General features: G+C 42.2%; 1 non-coding gene across 1 annotated transcript; it reads left to right on the top strand.

Annotated features, from left to right (window-relative positions):
* The first annotated feature begins 15,309 nt into the window (after positions 1-15,309).
* LOC123571504 (small nucleolar RNA SNORD77) lies at positions 15,310-15,377 on the top strand. The gene has a single exon (XR_006695658.1). It is a non-coding gene; the product is annotated as a small nucleolar RNA SNORD77 (small nucleolar RNA).
* Positions 15,378-18,819: the final 3,442 nt, after the last annotated feature.

Raw genomic sequence — 18,819 nt, 5'->3', positions numbered from 1 at the left:
GCGATAAACCCTCCAGGGGCTTCTAAAACATGCTCCAGTTAGAGAAACTACTTCCTAGATTCTCATGGTGATCCTTCATGAAGGTTTGGTTTTTAATATATCTTGCCCTTTTTCACTTGAGTTCCTAGGCTCTCTTTTTACTCTCTCCTGCATCTTTTTTTTTTTCTGCACCTTTTTGGTAAATTGATAGCTTATCTTTAGAGGTGCAGTCACACACACCCCCTCCCCCACCGTCCACAGACACGAATGCATACCTGATTGCTCTCCTGCCCCATTTTGTCTCTGTTATCTTACGTAAAATGCAGATTTCCAGCATTTTTCCTCTGCCTCATTTGCCTGAGTCATCTTAGGCAAAAAAAAAAGATGCAGATTCACTGAGCCAGACAAAGGCATGAATGACTGTTTTTCCCTACACCCCTCTTACATGAAAATTATGTACTTCTCCATATCCCACCCTTTCCCCTTTAAATTTGGAGCCCTCAAAATTATCTTTGGAGAAAGGCATACACCTGTCTCCTGGGCATGTGTCCTTAACTTTGGCAAATAAGCCTCCTAAAATGATTGAGACTTGTCTCAATCAATCATTGGCTCTAAGTCTTCTTGGACTCAGGCAGCACAGTAACGACAAGAAATCAGGTCTCAAAACTCTAAGTCAGTGCCTAAGTTTCCAATATCTTTTATGCCTTTATACGCTCATTTCTGTCTCACAAATAAAGGCAATTAGCACACTGCTCAAACTGAACCCTTCCTAAAACTTGGAAACTGTAAGACGTTTTCATGATATCATTTCATGTTAGCTGTCAAAAACACCAAAGCAAAATGTATATTTTAAAAAATGTAATCTTAAAGACCAGGCCCAGTGGCTCATGCCTGTAATCCCAGCACTTTGGGAGGCCAAGGTGGGCAGACCACTTGAGGTCAGGAGTTCGAGACCAACATGGTGAAACCCTGTCTATACTAAAAATACAAAAATTAGCCAGGCGTGGTGGCATATGCCTGTAATCCCAGCTACTCGGGAGGCTGAGGCAGAAGAATCTCTTGAACCCAGGAGGCAGAGGTTGTGGTGAGCTGAGATAGCACCACTGCACTCCAGTCTGGGTGACAGAGTGAGACTCTGTCTCAGAAAAATAAATAAATAAAATGTAATCTTAAAAATAGTTCCATAATCATTTTCAACCAAGTGAGTGGTAATTCTCTCTCTTCCCAAATGCTGAAAAATTATCCACAGTGAGCCGCTACAGTTTAATAAGGTAGCGTTATTCAAATTAATGTGATGTTACCTATTTCTCACAAATAGAATAAGTTTTCTTTTCCTTGCTTGCAGAGATGAATGTTTAAACTTTTCTTCCATGTGTAGTAGCACCACAGGCTCCAGTTTATATGCTAGGTAAACAAATCAGCATGTGAAGGCCTCACGCAGAAAAACCATAAATATTTCCTAATCATTATCGCTGTCCCGCCTTATTTATTTGGATCCTAGTACAAGAATCATCATTTTAAAAGCCTTCAAAATTTTGCTAAGGGGGCTCAAATGCTAGCAGAAGCATGACGATTCAGGAAGAGGGGAATAGAACTGAGGCACGATTTTGAGGAAGGAGACCTGAGTCCATCCCAACTCTGCCAAAAGCCCATTGTGGGACTGCAGAAAAGTTACTTAACCTCTCAGGCCGACATTTTCAACTCTTCTCGTTTTAGATAATGTCTAAAATCAACTGAGTCCCCTTGGTCCAAAGCTTCCATGATACAAACAGAGTTTGATATCTTCTCCTTGCCCCATTCCAAGACTTTAGTCAACTTTGAGAAGACTGTAGTTTTCTATAGTCTTCTATAGTCTGGCGCCAGACTGGGTGGTAATAGTGGGGTTGTGAATTGCTCCAGAAGTGCAGTAGTCTGGGGTTGCCTCCTGCCCTGGAAGGAACTGACCATTCATCACTCTGCAAGCTCCTTCTCAGGCAGCCCACTTGTGATTCTAGATTACTTGCCCTACGACAAGCCTCTGGCTGACATTCCTTCAGAGGGAGGAGCATGGTTTTGCTTCACAGTGTGATGAAGTTAAATTCTACTCCTAAAACAGTGGCTCTTAACCTTGGCTGCACATTCACGTCACCTAGGGGAACTTTACAAAAATACCAGTGTCACAAACGACCCCATTAAAAAGCGGGCAAAAGACCTGAATAGACACTTCTCAAAAGAAGACATATACACAGCTAACAAGCATATGAAAAAAATGTTCAACATCACTGATCATTAGAGAAATGCAAATCCAAACCACAGTGAGATAGCATCTCACACCAGTCAGAATGGCTATCATTAAAAAGTCAAAAAATAATAGATGCGGGTGAGGTTGTGGAGAAAAGGGAATGTTTATACACTGCTGGCAGGACTGTAAATTAGTTTAGCCATTGTGGAAAGCAATATGGCAATTTCTCAAAGAACTTAAAACAGAATTGCCATTTGACCCAACAATCTTATTATTGGGTATATCCCCAAAAGAATATAAATCATTCTACCATAAAGACACATGCACACGTATGTTCATCGCAGCACTATCCACAATAGTAAGGACATGGAATCAACCTAAATGTCCATCAGTGGTAGACTAAAGAAAATGTGGTACTATACACCATGCAATACTATGCAACCATAAAAAAGAAAGAGATCACGTCCTCTGCAGCAACAAGGATGGAGCTGGAGGCCATTATCCTAAGCAAATTAATGCAAAATCAAATGCTATATACTCTCGCTTATAAGTGGGAGCTAAAAAATGAGAACACATGGATACTAGGAGGGGGACAACAGACACTGGGGTGTACTTGAGGGTAAAGAGTGGGAATATGGAGAGGATCAGAAAAAATACCTATCGAGTACTATGCTCATTACCCGGGTGATGAAATTATCTGTATGCCAAACCTCTATGTCACGCAATTTACCTGCATAACAAACCTGCACATGTACCCCTGATCCTAAAATAAAAGCTAAAAAAAAAAAAAAAAAATCAGTTGTGTAGCTCCAGCTTCCAGAGATTCTGATATTGGTCTAGGGTATGGCCTAGACATTGGGATTTTTAAAATCTCCCAAGATGCTTCCAAATGCAGCCAGATTCCAAAACCACTGCCAAGGGAATGTAGTACACTAATTCGAAAGCCTGGCTACAGATCCCTCTTGAAGATGAATATTAAAACAAAGGTGGAAAGAAGAAAGGATTCACCTGGGAAGAGGATCAGAGGAGAAATGAATGGCTGAAGATGGAAGGACTAGGCAGATACTGAAGGCAGTCTCCACCGTCCTCATAAACAAGTGCCGAGCAAATGCATCCCTACTGGTGAGGTGGCGATTCTGTACAGGCGGCTGACTCCCCAGCTTGGCTTCTGGCTTCCCCAGAGCCCAGGGGACATAGAAGCTAACCCTGTGTAGAGATGTGTCTGTTTTCCATCTGGCTCTCTGCTATCCTTCCCTAGAGACTGCCTGTTATGGGGACAGCCAAGGGGGCACACTTTTCTCAGTGTGCCACAATGGGTTTGGCACACGTCCTCAAGGATGCGTCTGGGCTGAGCAAGGCAGTAGCTGAGCCCCCCTGCGGACCTCCTGATTTGGTAGCCAGTAGACCCTGATCACAAACAAATGATTCCATTTCCTGAGCCTGCGCTTTAATTGCCTTTCCTTGCAAAACAGGCTCATAGGCAGTTTAAGCGAATGGATCTGGCAAAGGTATTTCTTTGGTTGAGGGATTACACTAAAAGCAATTGCCCAAGAATGAAAGTGATAGTATTAGAAACTGACAGGCTCATAAACTTCAGGACCCTCTGACACCTTATTTTGTATAGCACCTCAGAATTTACCAAACACTCCTACATCCTCTAGCTCATTTCATTTTGGTTCAGAGAATCCCATGAAATAAGTAAAGTATTAACCATCTTCTTTGGTATGTAAGGACAGGAAAGCTCAGAGTGGTTTAGTAACTAGCCCAAGGTGTTACAGCCATTATGCTGGTTCTGGACCTACTTGCTCTCAATTTACTTTTGTATCGTTTTCCAGTTCCACTTTGTAGGACAGGAGGGTTGACCCCTGCAGGCCAATTTTCTGAGTAAGCTCCTGTGTCCGCTGCCTGGGTGCAGCCAATGGAAGGAATGGTTCGGAGGGGAAAGCTAGACCACCCCTCCCTGCCTTTAATGGCTTCTCCCACAGGGGCTATGGCTTTTCCCTTGAAGGACAGACCCGTCCTGGTGACAGCTTTCGTTGGTTGACTCCTGTTCCTCAGTGCCTGTGTCATGGGCTCCTCCCCTTCTCCCTCTGTTTTTGTGGCTTCCTGCTGTTGCTAATCTCTGAGTTGCCAAGTGGCCTGTTTGGCTTCTCAGCAATTCCTTTACCTGAATAACCAGCTTCCTGCATTAAAGTGCTCTGGGTTAAACACTCAAGAGGGTTCTGTTTACTGGCTAGACTCTGTATCAGGCAGGATCCTGGCAGGAAACAGATGGCACGCTCAACAGGGTAACCAAAGGGAGTTGAATGAAGAGACTGTTTACATTGATGTGGGCAGGCTGATAGAGTATGGTGGGGAATTGCTGTGGCCTTTCCTTCCCTGGGCCAGCAAGGGCAAGGGGAGGCAGTAAGGATTATCAGAGAAGATGAGACCTGCAGTCTTGGAAGAGGGGCTTCCTGGCAGAGCTGTGGCTATAGACACTGGAACAAAGGAACTGTCAAAATCACATCTTACCAGGGAGGGAGAGATAGAAGGTGGAGAATAAATACACCTTTCTCTCCTCCCACCCTCCTGTCTCCAGTTGGTGCCTCCCATTGACCAAACTTAATAAAAAGCCCTAGGCCAAGGGTGATGCAGTCCATAAAGGTTAGTCTCCAGGGACCCAGTCAGGGCAAAAAACGAGAGGGAAGATCTGTGTGTGTACATGTACATGTGTGCATGCATGTGCGCATGTCTTTGTTGAGGGAAGCAAGGAACAAATGGAGGAAAAAACAGCTTGACTCCGACAAATATAGCCAATAAAAGGCTGGGTTAGGACAAGCATGCTGTTATTCTAATGTCAGATCCCAAATTTATTCTACTTCACCAGGTCGATTTGACACAAGATAAATATGACGCATAAATCCTTACTTTTGTTTCTGTTGATTTTTATTGCACAGAATGTATTCAGTATTTAGGCAATTTAAGCTTTTCGTTATGTATTTTAATTGGCAAAGTAAAATTGTATGTTTTTGTATGGGACAATGTGATGTTTCGATATATGCGTACAATGGGGAATGATTAAATCAAGCTAATTGACATATCCGCCACCTCACATATTATTTTTTGTGATGAGAACATTTGAAATTTACTCTTTCAGCAAGTTTGAAATATATAATACACTATTATTATTATCATTATTGTTTTTTTGAGATGGAGTATTGCTCTGTTGCCAGGCTGGAGAGGTGCAACGACGAGATCTCAGCTCACTGCAACCCCTGCCTCCCGGGTTCAAGTGGTTCTCCTGCCTCAGCCTCTTGAGTAGCTGGGATTACAGGTGCATGCCACTATGCCCGGCTAATTTTTGTATTTTTAGTAGAGACAGGGTTTTGCCATGTTGGTGAGGCTAGTCTCGAACTCCTGACCTCATGATCTGCCCTCCTTGCCTCCCCAAGTGCTGGGATTACAGGGGTGAGCCACCACACCTGGCCATAATACACATTATTAGCCATAGTTACCATACTGTACAAGAAATCTAAAAACCTAATTTCTTCTGTCTGAAACTTTGTACCCTTTAATCAACATCTCCCCAATACCCCTCACCCCCAGATCCTGGGAACCACCATTCCACTCTCTCTTCTAAGTTCAACTTTTTTTAGATCCTACGTGTGAGTGAGATCATGAGGTATTGGTCTTTCTGTGCCTGGCTCATTTCACTTAACATAGTAACCTCCAAGTTCACCCATGTTGCCACATATGACAGAATTTTCTTCTTTTTTAAGGTTGAATAGTATTCCATTTTGTGTATATACCACATTTTCTTTATCCGTTTATCTACTAATGGGCACTTAGGTTAATTTCACATCTTGGCTTTTGTAAATGATGCTGTAATGAACATAGCCAGTTCAAACGTTTATCTGTTACTTTGGGGTGCTAAAGACTTCTCTGGGCACCGTGCCTTTAGAAGGAAGATTTATCTGGCCGGGTGCGGTGACTCATGCCTGTAATCCCATCACTTCGGGAGGCCGAGGCGGGCAGATCACAAGGTCAGGAGACTGAGACCATCCTGGCCAACATGGTGAAACCCTGTCTCTACTAAAAATACAAAAATTAGCTGTGCATGGTGGCACATGCCTGTAATCCCAGCTACTCTGGAGGCTGAGGCAGGAGAATCGCTTGAACCAGGAGTCGGAGGTTGCAGTAAGCTGAGATAATGCCGCGGCACTCCAGCCTGGCAACAGAGTGAGACTCTGTCTCAAAACGAAAAAAAAAAAAAAAAAAAGAAGAAGGAAGATTTATTAAGGCGACACTGATAGATCTCCTAAGAATAATCTTGTTCTGAATGAAGAGATTTTAGATAATTCTGACTTTTCTCATTGTGTGTGTGTGTGTATGTGTGTGTGAGAGAGGCTTTCGTTGTTTCTAATGAGCAAGTAATTTCACAATGTAAAAAATTGTACTGTTTTAATTTCAGGCTTTAGAAAAGGATGATTTTTTCAGGACAACTAAGCCTTCAACCCTCCAAACTCATTTTCTTGATTACTGACAATATTCCTGAGTTTCTACAAATAGGGAACTTCCTTGTTTTACAGACAAGGAAGCCTGAGCCCAAAGGAAAGTGGCTTGTCACTAGTGTCCCTGCTGGTTGGGGACAGAGCTGGGACTAGACCCAGGTCTCCTGCCTCCCTCCTGCACCAGTGCCCTTTCTGACCAGCCGCAACTTTGCAACACTGTCCAGCTCACAGAGAAGACCCATTTTGCCTCTGCAAAAACAATATTCATTGCCTTTCCCCCTGAAAGCTTCTGTTAGACTAATAGCCCCTTAGATAGAAGAAGCAAAGGGAGGGCAAGGGAGGAGTTGGAGAGTGAGCTGAAACTGGCTGGAAGAAGAGGCAGAGGCAGGGCTGACAACATGGGAATGAGGGGGTAGCTTGAAGAGAGCCGGCCGGAGGAGGATGAGGGCTCAGTGACCCACACACATAAAAATAAGTACAGAAGAGAGTGACCTGCCATTGCTGTTCCCATGGCAAATGCATCTGACTGTTTTTTTTGTTTTTTTTTTTTTTAACTAAAAGTAACATCTGAGGAGTCATGATGGGCTGGGGTTTTGCCAGGCTCAAAGTGCTTTATTGGTTTCTGTACGCTGCAAGGTCGCTCTCCCCTCACTGAGCAGCAGGAGCCCTTTATAGACACATGCTTTGTCTCAAGAGGAATGCACGGTTAAAATGGACCGCTTAATGTTCTAGACTAGAGTGAATCTGGTAATGTCTGAAAAAATGCCAGAGAATGTGCCTTAGAATTTCACTCGGGCCCATTTGAATCCTTAGCATTTATGTGGTCTGAGAAGTCAGTCCACCTTTGAGTGTCTTACCTGTGTGGCTGGGCTGGGTTGTCTTCTTAAGTGGCAGAAAGCCGAGAGTAACCTTGGAGCAACTGAAGAAAATGAAACATGGAGGAAGTGCACGACATCATGAAAAGAAAATCAGGCTGGGCATGGTGGCTCATGCCTGTAAGCCCTGCACTTTGACAGGCCGAGGTGGGAAGATGGCTTGAGGCCAGGAGGTCTTGAACTCCTGGCAACATAGTGAGATCCTGTCTCTACTATTTCTACTACTACTAATAAGGAATCAGTGAGCCCCACTGCTTGTTAAAGCTCTGCTCACAGCCCACAGCAGTGATCACTCCGTATCTAGAACCATGACACACCACAAAATAGTCTAGTGGCTATGAACTGAAGCAGGGGAAATTTCCCAAGTAGACAAATACGTTTCATACACTTTTCTTTCCCTTTCCACTTGTCTTTCCCCGTCACACTCTGTGAATGTCTCCACCATCTCCTGCTGCCTGGACCTGTTGAAGCCTCCCCATGGGCAACCTGCCCCTGGAACCCTCTCCCCAAGTTTCAAATGACCCTCTTCTCAACCTTAAAGTAGACTTGACTTGCTCTCCCTTGGAAGTGCACTTTAGAATTCTGTCTTGGGGCCGGGCACGGTGGCTCACGCCTGTAATCTCAGCATTTTGGGAGGCTGAGGCAGGTGGATCACCTGAGGTCAGGAGTTCGAGACCAGCCTGGCCTACAGGGTAAAACCCCGTTTCTACTAAAAATACAAAAATTAGCCAGGTGTGGTGGTTGTGCGCCTATAATTGCAGCTGCTCAGGAGACTAAGGCATGAGAATAGCTCAAACCCAGGAGGCAAAGGCTGCAGTGAGCCAAGATGGTGCCACTGCACTCCAGCCTGGGTGACAGAACAAGACTGTCTCAAAAAAAAAAAAAAAAGATTCTGCTTTGGGCCTCAAGAACACATGATGATATTATCTCTACATTCTGCTCTGCTGTTCCTCATTTTCTTCTGTTTTTATACTATGTTCTCGGAACCTGTTCTAATAATTATACCCGATAAACTCAAGCCATGAAGATTCTGGACCACCCCGACATAAGATGCTCTCAAATGAGATCAGAACAGTAATCACAGCTAAGCCTCTGGAATCTAGAGGCCTATCAGGAGCTAATGTTTCCAAGCATAAAAGAGATAATGATTTTGATGTGGACGCTTTACCCTGACCCTGGAAAGTTCTGTATGGAATGATCCCCAGAATTATTGCTGGCATTGATTGAAACAACAGATCAGATATCTTACAATGTTCATCTTCATGAAATTGTTCAACTTCAGTGAGGAGACTAGAAAAGTTGAAGAACGCAATGGTTGGTTGGTTCCGAAGTGAAAACCAGTCTCAATCATTCCTCAACAAACTAAAAATAGAGCTACCATATGATCCAGCAATTCCACTGCTGGGTATATACCCAAAAGAAAGGAAATCATTATATCAAAGAGATAATCAATGATACTTGATTACCCAGTACATGCAGAAGAGCATTGACCATCTCCCTCCCTTTTTCTTCAATCATTACTGCATTTCAGGGATCATGAGATGATTTACTAAGAGCTGTTCACCTTTGGTTTTATGTTCTCAGGGAAAATGGATTGGAAAGCATTTGAAGAAATATGGCTTATAGGTAAACAATTGTTTGTAATATATTCTTCAGGAGGAGAAAACTTACCATCTTTAATGTCAACTTGGAGGCAAATATTTAGCATTCCAAAATGTTCCTATAGTGGTGGCTTTTAAAAAGTGGAAGTAATGTGAATATGTCCTACTAGAGCTGAAATTTAGAAAAAAGAAAAATCATGCAAATAAAAAATCTAAGACAGTGATTGTCTGAACTACAACTTGCATTTGATCTGATTGAAATGATCTGTCTTGTTGTACCAGTGAGATAATACAATGTTCCTTTCCTCACTATTCATTTGGTGCTGTAATTAAGGTAGGACTGAATAGTGTTGGGTGGAAGCTTACTATTGTCAATGCTTTCATGATGAGTCTGTGGGAAATATGAACCACAGTATAGCCTGGAAAAAGGCAAACGTGACTTTAACAGATTGGAAACATTAGTGATGGATGAAAGGACAATTGGTTTCCAATTATGCCTGGTTGTACTCATTTCTGTTTTCACTGATTGTGACAAATATATACTATAGGATCTGGTGGGAAGCACTTCGTTTTTTTTTTTTAGCTCAATAAATAAATATACAGTATTTAATGGGGAATGTTTCTTTCTTACAAAGTCCCCAAATTAAAATTCACTCAGTTCATTAACAACTTGGAATTTTATCTTGTTCTGGTTATGACAACGTCACAGGCAAGATTAGCTATTTTATCATGGCATTTGGATGGTAAATGTAAGCTTTTTAAAAGTTAGAACTGCACAAAGAAAGCCCTAGTGATTATGAACTGTAATATAGTGAACTTCTGGGGTTTTTTTTTTAAATCACAAATTGTCTTGGTGCATTAGCAATATGTCAGCTGCAATTACAGTGGAAATGGCACCCTGACTTAAAATGAAGTGCTATTTCCTTTCCTTAAAAGATTTACTTGAGTATGAAGAGAGCACACTGTTAAGTACTCTGAGTTTGCATTCAGGTCTGTGAGTTGCCTACTTAATGGATGCCCACACAGCATGTTTTAGCTGTACTTTTCTCTGTCAGTTATGTACAAGTCATTATGTGCTTCCTATATATAGTACTTGATAGTTATTGATTTGCATATAATCTAATATGTTGAATTAATTTTTAAAGTATAAAGTGCATTAATGTAATACTGACAATTAAAAAATAATATCTTGAATTTATATGGCATAAGATTCTTATATGTCTATTTACCTACTGGTTATATTCAGCCAAAACCTGGTCCTCCTCTTCCTGTCTTCTCTAACTCAGTTAATGCCATCACCAACCACCCAGTTTCCCAAGACAAAAGCTGGGCACAAAGATTCTTTTTCTCCCCTTATTGCCTCATCCAGTTCATTATCAAGTCTGATCAATTCTATACCTCTTCAAGATCACTCAGCTGTGTCCTCTTCCCTCCATTTCTGTTGCCACTTTCTTATTTCAACCCAGCACCATCTCATGTCTAGACTCTTGCAAAAGCCTCTTGACTGGTCTCTCTGCCTCCGGGGTTATTCCCACATTGTTCTCCTGTAAATCCAAATTTCTCATCATAGTCCGCCAATTCATAACCTACCTCTTTCTCCTCTCTTGCCTGACATCCTGGGCTAATTCTCCCCACTTCTCATTCCCCCTTACTCCTACTCCTCTTTTTCATGGTTTTGGTGAAATGAGCCCTCCTCCTGGAAACCATCCTTCTCTCTTTCCCTTCACCCCAGGACTTCCTTCGCCCACAGGTAGCATTTGTTACACTGTGCTGTAATTGCCAATTTACTTGCCTGACTTACAAACTAGATTATGAGCACCTTGAAGGGAAAGAGTGGGTTGTTTTGTAGTTTGTATTTCTGGGGCCTAGCACATCTCTTATCATTTTGAGTGTGTAATAAATATTTGCTTAATAAGCAAATGAATACCCAGTATACTTCATCCATAATGTTCCCTGTTTGCTACCTTTAGGTTAGTGTGACACAAAAATAAATAAATAGGCTGGGCATGGTGGCTCACGCCTGTAATCTCAGCACTTTGGGAGGCTGAGGGGGGCGGATCACTTGAGCTCAGAAGTTCCAGACCCATCTGGGCAACATGATGAAATCCCGTCTCTACTAAAAGCACAAAAATTAGATGGGTGCGGTGGCACATCCCTGTGGTCTTAGCTACTGGGGAGGCTGTGGTGGGAGGATTGCCTGAGCCTGGGGGGAGGAGGTTGCAGTGAGCCAAGATCATGCCACTGTACTCCAGAGGAAGACCTCGTCTCAAATAAATAAATAAATAAATAATAAATAAATAAATAAATAAAGTCTCTGCCCCTGGTTCTGGCACAGAGCTTCTAAAACCCTTGTAATTTCCTGAGCCATGGGGTGCTAGGTGCATCCTTTGTTCCAATATTTGGTCTTTGATCCTGGTTCCTGACACAAAGGTCCTAAATCCCTTGGAATTTCCTGGGTGATAGGAGTATCTTTTGATCTCATGAGGTGACTCTTGGTGAGTTCCTGGTTGGGAGTTGGTTACCAGAAAAAACCAAGCCATGATTAGATGCTTGGAACCTTCAGCCTTACCCCCATCCTCTGGGGAGTGCAGAGGGCCTGGAGATTGAGTTAATAATCAATCATGTCTACATGATGAAGCCACCATTAAAATGCCTAAGGTATATGGCTCAGAGAGCTCCTGGATTGGTGAACATATCCACATGCTGGGAAAGTGGCATACCCCAACTCCCACTGGGACAGAAGCTCCTGTACTCAGTTTCTTCCAGATCTCACCCTATGTACCCCTTCGACTGGCTGTTCCTCTGTATCCTTTATTATATCCTTTATAATAAACTGGTAAATGTAAGTGGTTCCTTGAGTTCGGTGAGCTGTCATAGCAAATTATTATTGTTATTATTTGAGATGGAGTCTTACTCTGTCATAGCAAATTATTATTATTATTATTTGATTTGGAGCCTCACTCTGTTACCCAATCTGGAGTGCAGTGGCATGATCTCTGCTCACTGCAACCTCCCAGGTTCAAGCGATTCTCCTGCCTCATCCTCTTGAGTAACAGGGACTACAGGTGCATTCCACCACTCCTGGCTAATTTTTTCTTATTTTTTAGTAGAGACGGGGTCTCACCATGTTGGCCAGGCTGGTCTTGAACTCCTGACTTCAAGTGATCCGCCCACCTCGGCCTCCCAAAGTGCTGGGATTACAGGCATGAGCCACCGCGCCCAGCCTATAGCAAATTATTGAACCTGTGGGAACCTTCAATATGTAGTCAAGTTGGGTAGAAGTATGGGCCATCTGGGGACCCATTTCTCATGATTGGCATCTGAAGTGGGGGCAGTTTTGTGGGACTGAGCCTTCAACTATGGTGTCTGCACTAACTCCAGGTGGTTAATGTCAGAATTTAATTGTAGGATACCCAGTTGGTATGCAGAGAGTTGAAGAACTGGTTGGTGTTGAAAAACCTTTCACACATCAGTATCAGAGTGAAGTGTGAGAGTAAAGAATCAGGGTTTCCCTTTTTAGTAAGTGCAAACTTGTTCTAAAGTGAAGGCAAAGTTGACAGGACAAATGGTGTTGGGTGCATGTTGGGAGACAATTCTCCACAGGTCTTTGGTGTTTCCGCACATCTTACAAGCAGAGGCACTGACTGCTTTTGTTCCAGACTAACTTTTCCAGAATATTTATATAGCAAACAGCCTTAGAAGATAGAAACAATGTCTCCCTTCAGAGCAAAGGGCAGGTTTTTTGATTGTCCCATTATAGCAAAGATAATATCTCCCTCTAGAGCAGGGGTGTCCAATCTTTCGACTTTCCTGGGCCACATTGGAAAAAGCAGAAATGTCTTGGGCCACACGGAAAACACACTAACACTAACCACAGCTGATGAGCAAAAGAAAAAAAAAATCACAAAAAGCCCTCAAGTTTTAAGAAAGTTTATGAACTTGTGTTGGGCCACATTCAAAGCTGTCTCAGGCTGCATGCAGCCCATGGGCCGTGTGCTGGAAAAGCTTGCTCTAGAGCAAAGGTCAAGTATGCTTACTGACCATCATAAAAGATATGAGCTCCCTAAGCTTGGGGTCCCACTCCTATAATGCAACCCACACATGTGCAGGTGTCATCTGATCCTCTTTGTGTTGCCCTGTAAGAATTAGGCTTAGGGAAGCAGCACAAATACTGATGCTCTGGCTACTGCTATTGCTGTGAGGAATGAACTGTCCTTATCCTATGTCTCTAACCCCAGAGTCTCATGTCTTCACTAGCATCTATAAAACTGTGCTAAGCTAACTTGTTTGTTTCCGAGTAAAATCTTATGGACTGGATAAAGAAAATGTGGTACATATACACCATGGAATACTATGCAGTCATAAAAAAGAACGAAATCATGTCCTTTGCAGGGACATGGATGGAGCCAGAGGCCAGTATCCTTAGCAAATTAATGCAGGAACAGAAAACTAAATTCCAAATACTTCCACTTATAAGTGGGAGCTAAATGATGAGAACACATGGATACATAGAGGGGAATGACACACACGGGGGCTTATAGGAGGGTGGAGGTTGGGAGGAGGAAGGAGATTAGGAAAAATTACCAGTAGAGACTAGGCTTAATAGCTGGGTGATGAAGTAACTGTACAACAACTCCCATGACACAAGTTTACCTGTGTAACAAACCTGGATATCCTGCACATAAACCCATGAACTTAAAATAAAAGTTAAAAAAAAATCTTAGACCTTTCACAGTTCTTGAAGGTACTAACTTGGGAGAACATAATCTATAGACACATTTGTAGCCAGGATATCAAGTTTCCTAGAAAAGGTAGAATTGTCAGTATGTGTCATGACAGTGGTCATGATCATATATTGGGAATATGAGTTTGATCATACGAAAAAAATAAGTTGCCTGATTAACCTTACAGACCACCTTCCTCAGAGGCTAAGCAGGCAACATAATTGAGTGATATGGGCTGAGATGAAATCATCTACACAGTCCAGCCAATTGTTGCCTCAATTAAATGAGGACCACTTTTTAGCAGATATTCCAAGTGAATGAAGCCTGAAATACAGATTTTTATGTGAAAGTCCCAATTAATAACGGTTGAAGACTAATTTACTTTTTAAATAACATGCTTTACATTAAGCTAAACAAAAACCCACTGCTATGTACTACTTCTGCATCAGACAAATGGAAAATTGCCCAGGTCTCTTAAGCCCCTGCCCACAGGAAATAAGCAAGTGGAAATTAAGGCCCATATACAGCCACCAATCAAGCCAAGGTAGGCCAGGACCTGCATCTTAACTCCTTGTCTCCATGATAAGACCATAAGAATACTCATCCTCCTCTTTCCTCTTCCACATACGGTCTCTTGTTGCTCGCTTCCTTCGTACTCATCTTTCTCTAATTATAGCCTTTATTTGTGTTTATATACCCAATTTCACCCATGTTAATTCATGATGTTTTCAAAAAAATCATTAAGACAGAATCATAAATAATAATATCTAACATTTGCTGAGCACTTAATTGTGTATGAAGCACTATAGCAAGCAATTTGCATACATTATTGTCTTAGTTTGGGGTGTATAACAAAGTGCCATAGACTGGGTAGCTTATAAACAACAGAAATTTACTCTCACAGTGCTGGAGGTTAGAAATAGATCAGGCATGGGTTCTGGGGAGGGTCCTCTTCCTGGTTGCAGACTACCGATTTCCCCTTGTAGCTTCACATGGCAGAAAGAGAATTAGAGAGCTCTTTAGGGACTCTTTTATAAGGGCACTAATCCGTTTCATGAGGGCTTCATCCTCAGGACCTAATCCCCTCCCAAAGGCTCATCTCCTCATACCATCACAATGGAGGTTACGATTTCAACATCTGAATTTTGGGGGGACATAAACATTTAGTCCATGACACTTAACTCATTTAAGTCTCATAACAATCCTTTTGGCATAGTGTCCCTATTTTACAGTTGAGAAAAAAATAGTTTGGGAAGGTGGTTGCTGAGGGCTGGAGATGGGAGGGAATGAGAAATTCTTGTTTAATGCATATCAAGTTTCAGTTTGGGTAAATGAAAAGAGTTCTGGGAATTCATTGCACAACCATGTGAACACACTAAACACGATTGAACTGTACACTTAAACACGGTTAAAAGGGTACTATGGTAGTTGCATAGTTCAACAGATTGAATCATCAAGAGATTTAATATTTGTCTGATATATCTGGGACAATATTTTTAATGATTAAGAAGGTAAATGTTATGTTATCTGTATTTTACCAGAATTTGTTTGTTTGTTTGTTTTTTGAGACAGAGTTTCACTCTTGTTGCCCAGGCTGGCGTGCAATGGTGCAATCTCAGCTCACTGCAACCTCTGCTTCCCGGGTTCAAGCGATTCTCCTGCTTCAGCCTCCTGAGTAGCCGGGATCACAGGCATGTGCCACCATGCTTGGCTAATTTTGTATTTTTATTAGAGATGGGGTTTCTCCATGTTGGTCAGGCTGGTCCCGAACTCCCGACCTCAGGTGATCTGCCTGCCTCAGCCTCCCAAAGTGCTGGGATTACAGGCGTGAGCCACCGCGCCCAGCCTTACCACAATTTTTAAAATAAATAAATACTCCTTACAAGTTAAAAAGGCTGGAAGCATCTACAGCAAAATGGGAGCAATGATTATATTTAGAGAACACAAATGGAACAGTTGTTGTATTTAGAGGTACTATTGGGGTGCATCTTATCTGGTGCACCTTTCTCTATTTACAAATTTACAATATAAACATAAAAATAGTTGAGGGGGATGAAAGGGTTGATACTGTGTGAAATGCCCCACAGGGTACACCAACATGTCCATTTCTGGAACCGTCTTCTCATTTGTTTCCCAACTCCTGCTGTGCCCTCCACATCGCTGTTCACAACCAGCCATCTGGGTAGGTTGATTGGCTTTCTAATGACTGTTGGTCTACAATAGCCCAGAAGAAATAAAGTTGTTGTTGTTACTTTTAGCAATCTAGAAGCCCATTTAACAATCCAACTTATGTAATCTCTTCATGTCCAGTAGCTAAGGGTCACGGCTCTGGGCTTTTTTGTCCCCACTTTGCTCAGGGCCCTACAACTCTGTCCCCACAAACAATCAAATAATATACTTTGGCCAGGTCCACAAATATATATTGAGCAATGCCTATCCACAAAACAGGAACCAAGAGTGTTTCCTGAGGCAAACTCACATGTCTTTTGGGAGGTCGCAGGGGGAGTCCTTTGGCCCCCCTTCCTTGGGTTCCAGATCAAGATGAAAGAGACAAGCCCAAGCTATGGCTGTGAGATCGCAGATTGCCCTGTGGGTGATGCTGAAAATGTTGGATACGAGAGGAAGAGAAATCCTAATAACTTTGTAGACCAGACTCATCTCATATTAATGAGAGGTTCCTACGTTTGGCAGGCATTGGCCAATTTAGGTTAGAGCTTGGGATTTCAGCTTCCAATGTGTATGTATACATAAGGGTCATTAGGTAATAAGTGCACGTAAGAAAGTATTATTGCAAGGTGGAGGAAACTATTGCAATAGGGAGGATGCTCCTGATAATAAGATCTGCAAGAATCCCCCATAAAATGTATTTTAATACATGCAGTTTATCAGCATCACATACTGTCCAGAATTATCTAAAATTATGTTATTGTCAATCTTTGTAACATACCTATGAATATGTTTAATCACACAGTTGAAAGGTTTGAGGTATATGAAGATAATGAGATGTGTCCAAAACTCTCTCTTATTCAGCAATAGATCAGAGGATGGAATTTAAGCTTTCTTACTAATATTTAGAACACACCGGTCGGGCATGGTGGCTCATGACTCTAAGGATTGCTCGAGCCCAGGAGTTTGAGATCAGCCTGGGACACATGGCGAGACTCCATTTATACAAAAAATACAAAAATTAGCCAGGTGTGGTGGCGTGCCTGTGGTCCCAGCTACTTGGGAGGCTGAGGCAAGAGAATCACTTGAGCCCAGGAGGTTGAGGCTGCAGTGAGCTGTGTTTGCACCACAGCACTCCAGCCTGGGTGACCCAGGAAGACCCTGTTTCAAAACAAACAAACAAACAACAACAACAACAACAACAAAAACCACACACACACACTGAATAGAACAGAGGGGAGATAGCCAGATTTGGTAGCATTAAAAATTGAGACAATGTAACAGTGCTAAAATCTCTTGCTCTAGATACCTGATATTATGCTATTATATTTGAGTAACTTTATTTTTCCAGGAGAGTCTCAAATTTAAATATTCTGTCCTGCTCTCAGAATATGAATATTTGACTTTATACAATTTTTAGTTTGTTAATACTGTCATAATACCACTGGACTTGTCAAAACGTCTGTATGTATTTCATCGTAACAAACGACAGGCAGCTCTTGTATTGCAAACTGTGCACAGCAATCTTAATAACCAGTAGGAATAATTATAATTGTTCTGTGACCTTGACAAATTATTGTTAAAAACATCAAAATTTATCTTCCTGTCACTTAGAAGTGTATAGGAAAACAGAAATAGTATAATTAATGTTTATTTAGTGCATTGCAATTTAAAACATTAGACACACTGAGAATTAGAGTGTTTCATTTCTTTGTAAAAAGTTATCAAAAGTAGGCCAAGGCGGTGGCTCGCGCCTGTAATCCCAACACTTTGAGTGGCTGAGGTGGGCAGGTCACTTGAGGCCAGGAGTTCTAGACCAGCCTGGCCAACACGGTGAAACCCCATTTCTACTAAAAATGCAAAAATCAGCCAGGCATGGTGGCACGCGCCTGTAATCCCAACTACTCAGGAGGCTGAGGCAGGAGAATCCCTTGAACCTGGGAGGCAGAGGTTGCAGTGAGCCGAGATTGCGCCACTGCACTCCCGCCTGGGTGGCAGAGTGAGACTCTGTCTAAAAAAAAAAAAAAAAAAAAAAAGTAGTTTGAGCAGTGCTTGCCTCCTTCTTTTCATAGTATAACTTACAACATAGTATAACTTACAAGTGGAGCAAGCACCTTTTCTATTCCTTCGCAAATTGTCATACTCCTTTCTAAGTCTGAATCAGCTTCCAACATTTTGTTCTTTGCAGTATCTCCGGGAGTTCCTTTAATGTGAAGTTTTTGCTGGCATCACTCTCTTGTAGACATCTTTTCAGCACCACCATTTTCCTCATTTGTGAGTTTCATAAGTTCCCCTTCACTAAGTTCCTCTGGCTGCATAAGAATCTCTTGAGAATGGAGGCAGGGTCAACATTCCCACAGTCAGCTTTTTCTTCTATAACTCCATTTATGTTTGATGCAAATTTAACTTCCAGTACAGTAGTTTCCCCTTATCCATGGTTTCACTTTCCATGGTTTCAATTAACTGCAATCAACTGCAGTCAACTGCAGTCTGAAAATATTAAATGGAAACTTACAGAAATAAACAAGTTTTAAATTGCGAATCAAGTTTTAAATGTGTAGCCATCCTACTCCATCCCACCCGGAGGTGAATCATCCCTTTGTTCAGCAGGTCCACGCTGACTTTGACCCATCATCTGTTAGTCACTAGTAATCGTCTTAGTTACGAGATGGGAAAAAATTAGTAGATGGAGAGTTCGGTACTACCTGCAGTTTCAGGCATCCACTGGGAGTCCTGGAAGGTATCACCCTCAGATAAGTG

This window comes from Macaca fascicularis, chromosome X (assembly GCF_037993035.2).
Source record: "Macaca fascicularis isolate 582-1 chromosome X, T2T-MFA8v1.1".
NCBI lineage: Eukaryota > Metazoa > Chordata > Mammalia > Primates > Cercopithecidae > Macaca > Macaca fascicularis.
The sequence above is the reverse complement of the archived record's forward strand: the minus strand, read 5'-3'. Positions and strand labels throughout refer to the sequence as shown.